The sequence below is a fragment of the Ambystoma mexicanum genome, chromosome 7q (assembly GCF_040938575.1).
Source record: "Ambystoma mexicanum isolate Mex_15411 chromosome 7q, UKY_AmexF1_1, whole genome shotgun sequence".
NCBI classification, from domain to species: domain Eukaryota; kingdom Metazoa; phylum Chordata; class Amphibia; order Caudata; family Ambystomatidae; genus Ambystoma; species Ambystoma mexicanum.
Genome location: NC_090941.1, coordinates 74597010 through 74610451, shown reverse-complemented (window position 1 = coordinate 74610451; position 13442 = coordinate 74597010).

The window sequence follows — 13442 nt, the reverse complement described above, 5'->3', positions numbered from 1 at the left end:
ACCAGGCCCCCACTCGTGTCCAACTCATGTCTCCACCCGCCCACACCCCCAGCATCCAGGGGCACCCTCCACCAGGCCCCCACTCATGGCCCCCTGCACCCCCACCCCCCGGCATCCAGGGGCACCCTCCACCAGGCCCCCACTTATGGCCCCTATCAACCCCACCCCCCAGCAGTGCAGGGGCAGCACCACCAGGCCCCCACTCATGTCCCCCTGCACCCCCACCCCCCAGCATCCAGGGGCACCCTCCACCAGGCCCCCACTCATGTCCCCCTGCACCCCCATCCCCCAGCATCCAGGGGCACCCTCCACCAGGCCCCCACTTATGGCCCCTATCACCCCACCCCCCAGCAGTGCAGGGGCAGCACCACCAGGCCCCCACTCATGTCTCCCACCACCCCCACCCCCCAGCAGTGCAGGGGCAGCCTCCACCAGGCCCCCACTCATGTCTCCCACCCCCCCCACCCCCCAGCCACCATGGGTACCCTCCACCAGGCCCCCACTCATGTCTCCCACCACCCCCACCCCCCAGCAGTGCAGGGGCAGCCTCCACCAGGCCCCCCTCATGTCTCCCACCACCCCACCCCCCAGCATCCAGGGGCACCCTCCACCAGGCCCCCACTCATGGCCCCTATCACCCCCATCCCCCAGCAGTGCAGGGGCACCCTCCACCAGGCCCCCACTCATGTCCAACTCATGTCTCCCACCACCCCCACCCCCCAGCAGTGCAGGGGCAGCACCACCAGGCCCCCACTCATGTCTCCCACCACCCCCACCCCCCAGCCACCATGGGCAGCCTCCACCAGGCTCCCACCCATGTCTACCACCCCCCAGCCACCATGGGCAGCCTCCACCAGGCCCCCACTCATGTCTCCCACCACCCCCACCCCCAGCATCCAGGGGCACCCTCCACCAGGCCCCCACTCATGGCCCCTATCACCCCCACCCCCCAGCAGTGCAGGGGCACCCTCCACCAGGCTCCCACTCATGTCCAACTCATGTCTCCCACCACCCCCACTCCCCAGCAGTGTGGGGCACCCTCCACCAGGCCCCCACCCATGTCTCCCACCACCCCCAGCCCCCAGCCACCATGGGCATCCCCCACCAGGCCCCCACTCATGTCTCCCATCACCCCCACTCCCCAGCAGTGTGGGGCACCCTCCACCAGGCCCCCACCCATGTCTCCCACCACCCCCACCCCCCAGCCACCATGGGCAGCCCCCACCAGACCCCCACTCATGTCTCCCACCCACCCCCACCCCCGAGCCACCATGGGCAGCCCCCACCAGGCCCCCACTCATGTCTCCCACCCACCCCCACCCCCCAGCCACCATGGGCAGCCCCCACCAGGCCCCCACTCATGTCTCCCACCCACCCCCACCCCCCAGCCACCATGGGCACCCTCCACCAGGCCCCCACTCATGTCCCCCTGCACCCCCACCCCCCAGCATCCAGGGCCACCCTCCACCAGGCCCCCACTCATGTCCCCCTGCACCCCCACCCCCCAGCATCCAGGGGCACCCTCCACCAGGCCCCCACCCATGTCTTCCACCACCCCCACCCCCCAGCCACCATGGGCAGCCCCCACCATTCTCCCACCCATGTCTACCACCCCCTCGACCCCCAGCCACCATGGGCAGCCTCCACCAGGCCCCCACTCGTCTCCCACCACCCCCACCCCCCAGCAGTGCAGGGGCACCCTCCACCAGGCCCCCACTCATGTCTCCCACCACCCCCACCCCCCCAGCCACCATGGGCATCCCTCACCAGGCCCCCACTCATGTCTCCCACCACCTCCACCCCAGCATCCAGGGTCACCCTCCACCAGGCCCCCACTCATGGCCCCTATCACCCCCACCCCCCAGCAGTGCAGGGGCAGCCTCCACCAGGCCCCCACTCATGTCTCCCACCACCCCCACCCCCCAGCAGTGCAGGGGCAGCACCACCAGGCCCCCACTCATGTCTCCCACCACCCCCACCCCCCAGCAGTGCAAAAGGCCCTACCAAGTAACCCATTCACCCACATGGAAATGGAAATTACATGTTACACCCCCAATGTTCATAAAGTAAATGAACCCATGTCCGTCACACACAATGGTTGCAATTGAATGGGAAAACACCCAACATGACATGCATGAAACCAATGAGATGATACCACACAGTGAAGTATGAAAACAAAATTGTATTAAAAAAAATTGAATGCAAATGAAATGAAAAAAACTACAATGGCAATGAAAAAAAGATAAGCTGCATGTCTGTCCAAAAAAATCAAAACTACAAATCCAAATCCAAAAAAATGTTGTCCAAAGTCACATTAAAAATAAAATCAATCCGAGAGAGAAAAATAAATGCAAAGACCATTGCTCCATGGAGAATAAATAATAAAAAAAAAAAAAACAATCCAATGAAGAACTATGTACAAAACATCCAAGGGTCCATGAGCCCAACTGAACAAAGGAAACCTACAAAAAACCCTAACTAAAATGCAACTATATACAAAAAGTGGAGCAGTGTCCGTCGACTCCAAATCATAAGAAGAAACAAAGGAAACCTATAACTAAAGAACTATATACAAAGGCGGCGGGCAAGTCCAGCGGCTCACTCCGTGGTGTTCCGGGCCAGGGCATCATCAAACTCCTCGTCTATGTCCCGGAGGCGGTCCTGTTCCATGGCCCCGAGGGTCCGCAGGGACGACGCCATCTGCTCCTCCAACCCCCTGCGGATTGCCTCGAGGCACTCGGCCCGCCTCAGGGCCCTCCGCATGGAGTTCTCCGCCCTGACCATCGTGAGCCACGCCTCTTCCGCCCGCCGCCGCTCCGCACCTATCTGCTGGCCCAACTGCAGCCACACGGAAGACACTTCCTGTCCTGGGTCCTCCTGCCCTCCGGCCGATGCCTGCCCCTCCGATGTTGATGGCCCCGAGCCATGATGCCTCCCACGTTGACTCTGCTGCTGCCTCCGACGCAACTGCCTCTGCCAGCATGACGGCATCCAGGCTGATGGAATCCACCGACGCCGTCGTGCACGTGCCCTGCCTGTTGATGCCGGCACATCCTCCATCTGCTGGGGTACAGTTGCTGTGGTGTCCACCCCTGCTGGACCTCCGACTCCTGACTGTGGCAGGGATGGGATCCCCACCGAGCTGGCTGCATTGGTCAGGGCAGGTCCACAGGGGGCCCTGGTGGCATCTGGGCCGGAAGACGGCAAGGAGAACGACCGGCGTATAGCCTCCACAGAGGAGGAGAGGGCCGCCAGATTGGCCGACAGATGCAGGAAACCCCCGAACATGGAAGATCCCAATTGGGCCACGTCGGCACGGTGCTCTTCGTGATGACGTGGCGTGCTCGACCCGGGAAGCACGCACGTCATCACGAATTGCACCCGCGCGCATCACGACCCCAATCAGGACCTTCTCCATACGGCCACGGGTCCCCTCGTCCGCAGGTGGAGGGGAGTCAGGTGACATGGACATCCCCTCTACCTGCGGACGGGCCTGGGATGTGGCATCCCTGCTGGTGCATGGTTGTGCACTCACAGGGTCAGGGACAGCGACATGCACAGGCCCCTCCACGGTGACCTGTGCTGCCTCCTGCCCCTGCCCCTGGACTGCACCACTTGCACCAGCAGGGATGCCCCCACCAGGCCCCATGTGTGCCTCAGTGGCAGCCTCCTCCTCCTCTGTGGAAACCACCAACCTGGATGGCTCCTCACCGTCTTCCGCCGTAGCAGGCCCCTGTGGGGGCTCACCCACCCCTTCCGCTGCAGCCGTGGGGGCATCCCCGCCGCCTTGCTCCACAGCGCCGTCTCCGCCCTCTTCTTCACTAGCCGCTGCGTAGAGGGAGGCATAGAACACAAGCATCAGGGTACTGTTCAATGGTCCCCTAGACAGGAAGCAATAGCAGATGAGTACCACTGTCAAAGTACACTTCCATCATGTCCCTCCACAACACATGGGTCAGTCCAGGCAAAACACACACAGTAACAGGCATGGTGCATGCCATGGACATTTCCATACATGTCCAATGGACTCTTGAAACATACAATGATATGGAACTCACATGCATCATGGGTCATGCCTATCACATGCACACACTTCACCTCAGTCACATCCATCTGGCCTCATACATCCCAAACACAGCGGATACAAGGATAACTAGGCTGCATCAGTGAATCTGTGCATTGTCACACACATGTGTCATGCATCCATGGCATTCACAAGTCACAGACACGCAGGTCAGGCACACATACATGGCTACCATATATGTACCTGGCATCAGCACCCATCCCTCATCCCCACCCATGTCCAGGAACAGAGACTGGCATGCTCTCATGTGTAAAATCTGCATAGGGCTCCCCATGTTGCATTTAAACACATGCAACAACCATGTGGTTCACACATCACTGGTCGCACATGCATTACCATGCACACATACATGCATACATGGCCTATGTCACACATACAGGCAAGTATCAGACAACCAGCACACCGCAACATGCCCTGTCTCACACAGCAATGCTTGGCCACTTACCGCTCAACTCCAGACGGGTCTCCCTCTCAAGGATCTGGGCGTGGAGCGCTGGGCGTACGCGTTCCAGGACCCTCATCTGGATGGAACTCATGCGGCCCCGGCCCCCCTCCACGAGGCGCCGGGCCTTCACGAGGGTCCTGGACCTCAAGTCCTCCCAGCGCTTCTTGATCTTCTGGACGTCGCGGGTTGCCACCCCCTCCGCGTTGATGGCAACCACACAGTCGGCCCAGATCCTCTCCCGTCCTTCCTTGCTGGTGCGGGACGATCCAAAGAGGGCATCATACTGCCCCAGGACATGCTCCACCAGGACACCAACTTCGGTGGCAGTGAAGCTGGTGCCCCTCTGCCCCTCTGGCCTGGGGTTGCCACTGGTGCCAGATGTGGAAGTGCCCGACATGGCAACCCCAGAGGCAGGAGTGGGTGGGCAACTGGGTCCTGGGGCTGAGCTGCGGAGCGATGTTATCCCAGTCGGGAGTCTTCTGTTCCAGCAGGGGTGGACACAGCAACTGGACCCCTGCAGATGGCTGATGTGCAGGCACCAAATGGCAGGGCACGGTGGCAGCAGGCAGGCAGGCAGGCAGCAGCAGCAGATGGCACGTGGGAGGCTGCTCGGGGCACTGGGGGGCAGTAATTCGGCCTTCTGGGCAGGAGTGTGGTCTTCCGTGTGTTTTCGCGTGGCCAGCTTGATACGGAGTGATTTGGCACGTGAAAATCCTGCACGTCAGCGTGAAATTCGAGGAAAGGCCCTTAGCGCGTCAGCACGCATACGCGATTCTACTGGACCAAAGGCCCTCAGCGCGTAAGCGCGTCTGTGACCCGCACGGGTGTTTCCCTCATAGCACGTGATGACGGAGCACACGTGGAAAGACTGCACGTCAGAGTGTCATCGCGTGTAATTGGACAAAAGTGCGCGTACATGCGTTTGGCCTATGTACGTGTATTTCAGGGGTGCGCGGGCACTTACACACGCGAGTACATCAGCGCACGTATATTCCGGAGTGCGCGGGAATTTCCACATGCTATTGGCCTGGGTACTGGATTTCAGGGGTGCGCGGGAAGTTTCACACGTGAGTACATCAGCGCACGTGTATTCCGGGGTGCGCAGGAATTTCCACACGCTATTGGCCTGGGTACTGGATTTCAGGGGTGCACGGGAAGTTTCACACGCTCGCCTACAACACGGGCAAAGAAACACGTACGCCAGTAGGAAGCAGGCATACGTCGACCCGCGACGCATAAATTTGCGCGCAAAAAAATAACAAGCTCAGACGCCAGGTTGAATATACCGTTCCTAGCAGCAGTGGCCGTGGACTACCAAAGGAGGAGGAGGAGGATAGTCAGGGCCAGAATATTCACACCCAGAACCAGCCTTTTCGGGATGCCTGATGACCAGGTGTATGGGAGGTACAGGTTTCCACCACACATAATACTGGACCTGGTGAGTGAGTGGGAGGATGACCTCACATCACCCACCCTGTGCTCCCAAGCACTCAGCCCCCTGGAGAAGGTCCTCAATGTACTGCACTTCTTGGCCACAGGATCATTTCAGCGGACAAGTGCCATAGTGGGTGGGGTGTCACAGGCCTACACCAGGTCTTGAACATCATCACTGCACGCCCATCAGTCCGCAGGCACATATACCTGCCCAGAACACCTGCAGAAAGGCATGCTGCCGCCCTGGATTTTTACGGTGTGGTACGATTCCCCAAAGTGCTAGGTGCCATCGACTGCACCCATGTGGCTCTACGTCCCCCCAGGGCATCTGAGCACATCTATAGGAACCGCAAGCACTGGCATTCCATCAACGTGCAGGTAGTATGTAATGCCAAGGGAATCATCACCTCAGTATATGCCAACTATCCCGGGTCCACCCACGACAGCTTCATTACCGAATGTCCACCCTAAGCCGGGACCTAGAAGCTGGGCGGCATGGTGATACATGGCTGCTTGGTGAGTATGAATGCCACTGCACATGCATGCATGTCAGATACTGAACAAGGTCACAACCCCACCAATGATACCAATCACCACCTCCACAGGGGACAGTGCCTACCCTCTCAGCCCCCACATGATGACGCCAATTCGGAACCCCACCACGCCACCCGAGGTAAGATATAACACAGCCCACATTGCAACCCGGGGCATAGTGGAGCGCACATTCGGAGTGCTTAAGTCACGCTTTCGCTCCCTTGACCGTTCTGGCGGGCAGCTGTTATACGCTCCCCCAGTAGTGTGCAGGATCATAGTGGCAGCATGTGTCCTGCACAACGTTGCAACACGCCGGGGCCTGGCCGTGGACATGGTGGTGCCCCCACATCCCCAACCACATGCACGCCCGCTGTGCATGGGAGGGGAAAGGGCACGGGGGGAGGCAGCCCGTACACAGCTAGTGGCTAATTACTTCACATAGAAATCACACCCCTGTGGAGTGCACACTGCCCTGGCACATACCATCAGACAATCAATGATGACTCAACCTGACACTGATCTTGAATGTCTGGAGAATCAACCGTCAAAACCATATCAGCCTGAGATTGTTCACCTGGAAGTGTTACAATGTGTGCATCCCTACCTACACAGACACCACCAATGCAGTTTTGTGAAAAAACACATTCATGCAGCTAAAATGAATACCCACTTGCAAAATGCAACATGAGGACAGTGCCATGTCACCCAACCCATCCCCAGCACCACCACACGACACACCGTGCCATGTCATGCTATGTGCAGGTAAACAAAGTAATCCCCACAACATGACACAAGTGTCACAATGTACAGTGTCCCTAATTGAAACTCGCGACACCTGAAATGCTCACAGTAATGCAGGACCAAAACACACTTGAGCACACTTGAGCAGGTATTCAGCAATAACACTTATCAGCTACTGACCCTCAAAACTACCATTAACATGACATTACGAATGTAAGGAATTAGTAGTCTCACCACCTGGAAATGCCTGCACTCCCACCACTTCCAACTGTACAGTGTTGCCGCCATGTAGAGTTGTAGGTGCACTGCTGCCAACATGGACCCCATCTCCAAAGTAGAGGGCCTTGTGTAGACATGAGGAAAGGACCTGCAAATTAGGAGGTAGACACGGATGATGAGTTACACATCAATGCAACATGCAGTGTACAACACAACAGCAATATGCACTAGGAATGTATACACAGTATTGACTAGACTACCCACACGTAGTGGGAGTCCAATGTAACCATGTACGTCAATGTCACTTGGGCACACCCTTTGCAAGCCCATGGAAACGGGGAAGCAGGAGGGGTGTGTGTGACAAAAACCCAAGCATCTGAACCAAATACATGACAAGCCTGCATGTGCCCAGCCACAATGCAGCGTATGCCCACGGGAGCCACACAAGGCAACACATTGTCCCAAAGAAAATCAAAAAATAAATTAAAACAAATAATAATAAGAAAAAATCAAAAATGGCCATTAATGGGCCCGGGGAGGTTGGGGAGGCCACCCAGGATGTCCGAGGACAGGGTGCACACCAAAACCCACCTGTGTGGATCTTGCGAAAAAAAAACACCTCCATGGGCTCATGGCCCACACGGCTACCCTATTGTGGGAGTATCACTGCTGTCGCTATTATCACCCTGTGCAGCTGCATCCGGAGGTGGTTGCACTATGGGAGGCAGCCCACGCAAGGCCCTAGTCTGTTCCTCCATGGCTGCAAGCATGCGGGTGTGGTAGGTCTCGTTCTGGAGGATGAGTGTGCGGCGGTCCCCATGCAACAACTCACGGGGTGCCCGGACCTCCGCCCTAGTTGCCTGCATCTCAGCTGAGAGCTTACGGGTGAGACGCTCCAGCTGCTGTTCTGTCCTTCGGTTTGTTGAAGCCTCAAACTCAACAAGAGTCGTCCTGAGGTGAAGGAGTTCCAGCCTCAGGGTTTCCCTGTGACCCTGGGACTCTATGGAAATGGGTTCCTGCAGAGTCGCCAGTGCCGCCCACCTGTCCCTGTTGGACGCCAACATGTCCTCCCTATGTGACTGGCAGATGGAGTTGGTTGCCTGCTGTAGTCGCTCCATCAGCCTTTCGGGGGGGACAAAGGAAGTGGCCACCCTATCCATGGCCTGAGCCATCATCTCTGATGATGCTGCCTGTTGGGTTGCCATACCGTAAATGGATTGCTCCCATGCGGTATTGCCAGGTGGCGTACGGCCACCACGTCGGCGGGCACCACACCTGTCTGGGGCAAGGCGAACTGCGCCTTGCTGTGCCGGCACTTCCTGAGGCTGCAGGACTGCATTCCCCCTCTGATCTGCTGGCCCAGGAACAGGATCAGATGTTGCGGAGTGTGACCCTGCATCCGTAACCACCAAAGTCCTAGCTGCCAACACTGACATCCCCATTGAGGGTTCTGACCCTGGTGCAGGTGGGTGGGACAGAACAGAATCCCTCCCAGAAACACTCACCTGCGACGGCACGTAGGTCTCATCATCCGAATCAACACCTGAGTACAGCTAGGGGGAGGTGCAGCCAGAGACACCCCTTAAGAGCACGACCTGCAGCAGTTGTGGGTTCTCACCCACCACCACACCACGTCCCTCACTGGTGGTCGGTCGGCCCTCGAACCCCTCCTGGGTCTGCACCATCTCCACAACCCCAGCAGTATCAGGTGCGTCTTCCCCTGCAAAGACATAAAAGCAAACAAATGGAAACAGGCATTAGCACCATGGCACACAATGAGGGCTGAGAAGCAACAGAACCAGTACTTGATTGACACATGTCCCACATGACTAAAACCCTCCCATGCATGCACCCTCACTGCGTATGAAGGGCAGGCAAATGGCACACACTGATGACACCAAGATGGAAGATGAACACATTTTCTGCATGCTGCCTGGCAGTGGCATCACACATTGGCCTGTGATTGCCAGATGAAATACACATGCCATCACACAGATGGCATGTACCATTGCTATTGAGTGAAGATGGAGAGGAGGGCAGCACTTATTCATTCAGTCCAGTTCCCTCATGTAATAGCTTTTCTAATTCAAACAGGTCTGATTTTTCACCTGGAGCAGCCAGTCCAAAATGGTCCGATTGCACAGGGACATGTCTAAACAAATGATATCCAGGTAACAAAGTCACTCCACTTTACCATAGCCATGTCAGACATGTGACTAGAGGACTGAGAAATGCCTAGTAAAAGTGGTGGAATGCAAACAATCTGCCTGAATGAACAGAGAAAAATAAGCAACAATGTTGTGGCAAGGTGACACTTCAAGGGCAACTGGCGTGCTGTTGGGCTAGATGTCTACTGTTGGCAGAAGGGATACTGCTATGGCCAAATGCTGCTGCGCAGAATGTATTGCATGAAGCACATGGGTGACCCAAACGGCTCAGGCGCACACACCCTCATCTGGCACACAAACAGAAGCCCTCACACACACACCATGCACATGGATGACACACACATGCATGTGCACTCACCGGACAATGCCTCATAATCAGGCAGATCTCCCACGCCTTGGATCTGTTCCTCCGTGACGTAGGTCCCAGCGACTGACTCATGTGGAGTGAGTTCCATGTCTTCTACTGGAGACCCACCTCCAGTCACTAGAGTTGCGGCATGACTTGAGGCCAGCTTATTCTTTGCCCTGCGCTTTAGGTCATTCCAGTGCTTATAGCAATCATTGGCTGTGCGCCTCACGATTCCAAGGGCACTTACGATGTCCGCAACGGTCTGCCAGTGTGCCTGGCGTTGTGCAGGTGTGGTCTTGGATCCTGCAACAATGACCATCTCGTTATCATGTGCGGACACATACTCGACAAGTGCATTCAGTTCGGCATCCGTGAAGCTGGGCTTCTTCGACGGGCCGGACTGTGTAGCCGTGTCTGGGTCATCAGCCTGTGCCGGACGAGCACTCTTCCTCTTCCGCTTGGAAGGTGGTGGTGATCCTGAGTGTCCTACGCCGCTCTGGACACTAGGGGCAGGAGCCCTGGTGGACTCTGTATCAGGAGTGTGGGATTGCACACTCAGCATGGGAGTTGGTGCAGGCATTGGCTCAAGTGTAATGGTGTCAGGGGGAATGTCAGCAGGATGGACTAGGACCGACACTGTCCTGGCTGGGTGTGTGAGAGCTGGGGTGGATGGAGCCGCAGATGCCCCTGCAGCCTCTCCACCCTGCCTACTTGGGGCAGCCGATGACCTTGCTGCCCCTGATCCACGTGGCCTGATGACATCAACGTGCACCAGCGCACGTGTCATAGGCCTGCTGACCTGGAAGTCAGCCATGGAGTCAGCCAGGTCTGGTGCCACAATGGGCTGGTCCAACAAGGGCTGAGCATGGATGGTGTCAGGGGGGGCGGGTGGGGATTATGGGTGCCCTTGACTGGTCCTCCACACATGGGGGGACAGGGTCACCCTGCAAGTAACGACCACGTCCCCTACCGGATCCACCACGGCCACCACTTGTGGCTTGTCCACCTTTGCCACCCTTACGGATTCCTCACCTCCCAACCATGGCACTGATGTTAATGTGCGTATGGGAGTGGCTGTAAACTATTGTCCTGGGCAATTGGGGGTCAAAGGGGTTGGGTACCAGATGGTAATTGTACCCTAGTGCTCTAGCAATGCTGAATGTGACCCCTGGGGAAAGATGACGGGTCACGCAACGCACAGGAAGCCCAAAAAAGGGAGATGACGTGCACGCAACCCCTCCTAGACCACGTGTGCGGAAAAAAAACCTGCACTACGCCGTGGCACCCAGTAACACAAGAATGAACGTATGCGTGTCACACGCAGCCTAGAATGACCTCTGAAGGGGTAGGCTACACACGGGGCAAGCACAGATGTTAGATACATGGGTGACTCACAGTCTGCCAGGAAAAAGAGCGTGAAAAAGAAGCGCGTTTGCGCATTGGCAACACCCCTGCCAAAAGAAGAATTGTACGCTGTCTGAGGGGACAGGACAACAGTAGAAGGGAACGCTGTTTGAGGGAACAGGCCCAGGAGAACCAGAAAAAGAGAAAAAGCTGTCAGAGGTAACAGGGAGTACGAACTTGAAACGCTGTGAAGTAAATTGCGTGTGAAACGACAAGAAGTACAGATTTCACCCACTCGCTCTCCACGAAAAGCACGTACAAGGAAATGGTGTTCTACACGTACCTTTTATGCAGGCCCACACGTCCAGCGTCACTTCCGCGTGTACGCGCTAGGGCCATTTCCACCAATTACAGGCTTTGTCACTTCCGTGTGTAGGGCCATTTCCACCAATTACACGCTTTGTCACTTCTGCGTGTACGCGCTAGGACCATTTCCACCAATTACACGCTTTGTCACTTCCGCGTGTAGGGCCATTTCCACCAATTACACGCTTTGTCACTTCCGCGTGTAGGGCCATTTCCACCAATTACATGCTTTGTCACTTCCGCGTGTACGCGCTAAGGCCATTTCCACCAATTACACGCTTTGACACTCGGACGTGTCTTTCATTTTTTTAACACGCAACATTTCAAACGTGTGCCATATTCAACGTGCACGTGACTTCATAGACCCGCATACGCTGGTGGCCTTTGGGCCAATGAATGTACAGACGTGTGCTGACGCGCTTACGCGCTAAGGGCCTTTCCTCGAATTACATGCAGACGTGCTGGATTTTCACGTGCAAAATCACTCCGTATCAAGCTGGCCATGCGTTCACACACAGAAGACCACGCTCCTGCCCAGAAGGCCGAATTACTGCCCCCCAGAGCCCTGAGCACGCTCCCACCTGCCATCTGCTGCTGCCTGACTGCCTGCTGCCCACGTGCCCTGCCATTTGCTTCCTGCACATCAGCCAGGGGTGCTGTTGCTGTGACCACCCCTGCTGGAACCGAAGACTCCCGACTGCTTTTCCATCGCCCCACAGCCCAGCCCCAGGACCCAGTTGCCCACCCACTCCTGCCTCTGGGGTTGCCATGTCGGGCACTGCAACATCTGGCACCAGTGGCAACCCCCGGCCAAGGAGGCAGAGGGGCACCAGCTTCACTGCCACCGAAGTTGGTGTCCTGGTGGAGCATGTCCTGGGGCAGTATGATGCCCTCTTCAGAAGGTTGCGCGCCGACAAGGAAGGACAGACTCAGATCTGGATGGACATCGTGACTGCCATCAACGCGGAGGAGGTGGCAGTCCGCGACTACGAACGTGTCAGGAAGCGTTGGGAGGACTTCAGGTCCAGGACCCTCAACAAGGCCCGGCGCCTCCTGAAGGCAGCAGATGCTAAGGGGCGCCGGGGCCACTTGTCGGAAGATCAGATGAGGGTCCTGGAACGCATATCCCCAGCGCTCCACGTCCAGGTCCTTGAGAGGCAGACCCGTCTGGAGTCGAGCGGTAAGTGTACATGCATACTGATTGTAAGCTGTGCGTGTGGTGTGCCAGGAGTGTGCAGGTTGAACATGTATTTTTATGTGGGCAAGTAGGGGGGGGGGTGTACAGGGCCGTGAGGGTGACACATGCGAGGGGTCTCATGTGTGACACATGGATGGTGCTTGTGTGTGTGGGCTTGCATGGCACAGGATGTGGAGGAATGATTGCCAGGTGTAACATGGATGTCGATCGGAACACTGCGACAGTTGGCGGAGGTGTACACATGCATGCAAGTTTGGTGGTGTGTGTGCATGTGTAGTGTACTCCCTATGTTGCATGTGATGTGTGGATGACCTTTGGCTGCTCATGCTGTTGTATGTGAATGGATGGTGCTGGCTGTTGCAATATGCCTGTGGTATGGCTCATGTGTGCAAGTTGAAATGACATGTGTGTTGGGGATTGTGATGCCATGTCTGAGGTTTACCAATGCCACTCATGTATGACTGTCATGTGCGTATGAGTCCATTGGACAGTGCCCTGATGCCTGTGTTTTCTTTCTCCCTGTCTGCAGCGTCAACTGATGAAGAGGGCGGAGAAGCTGC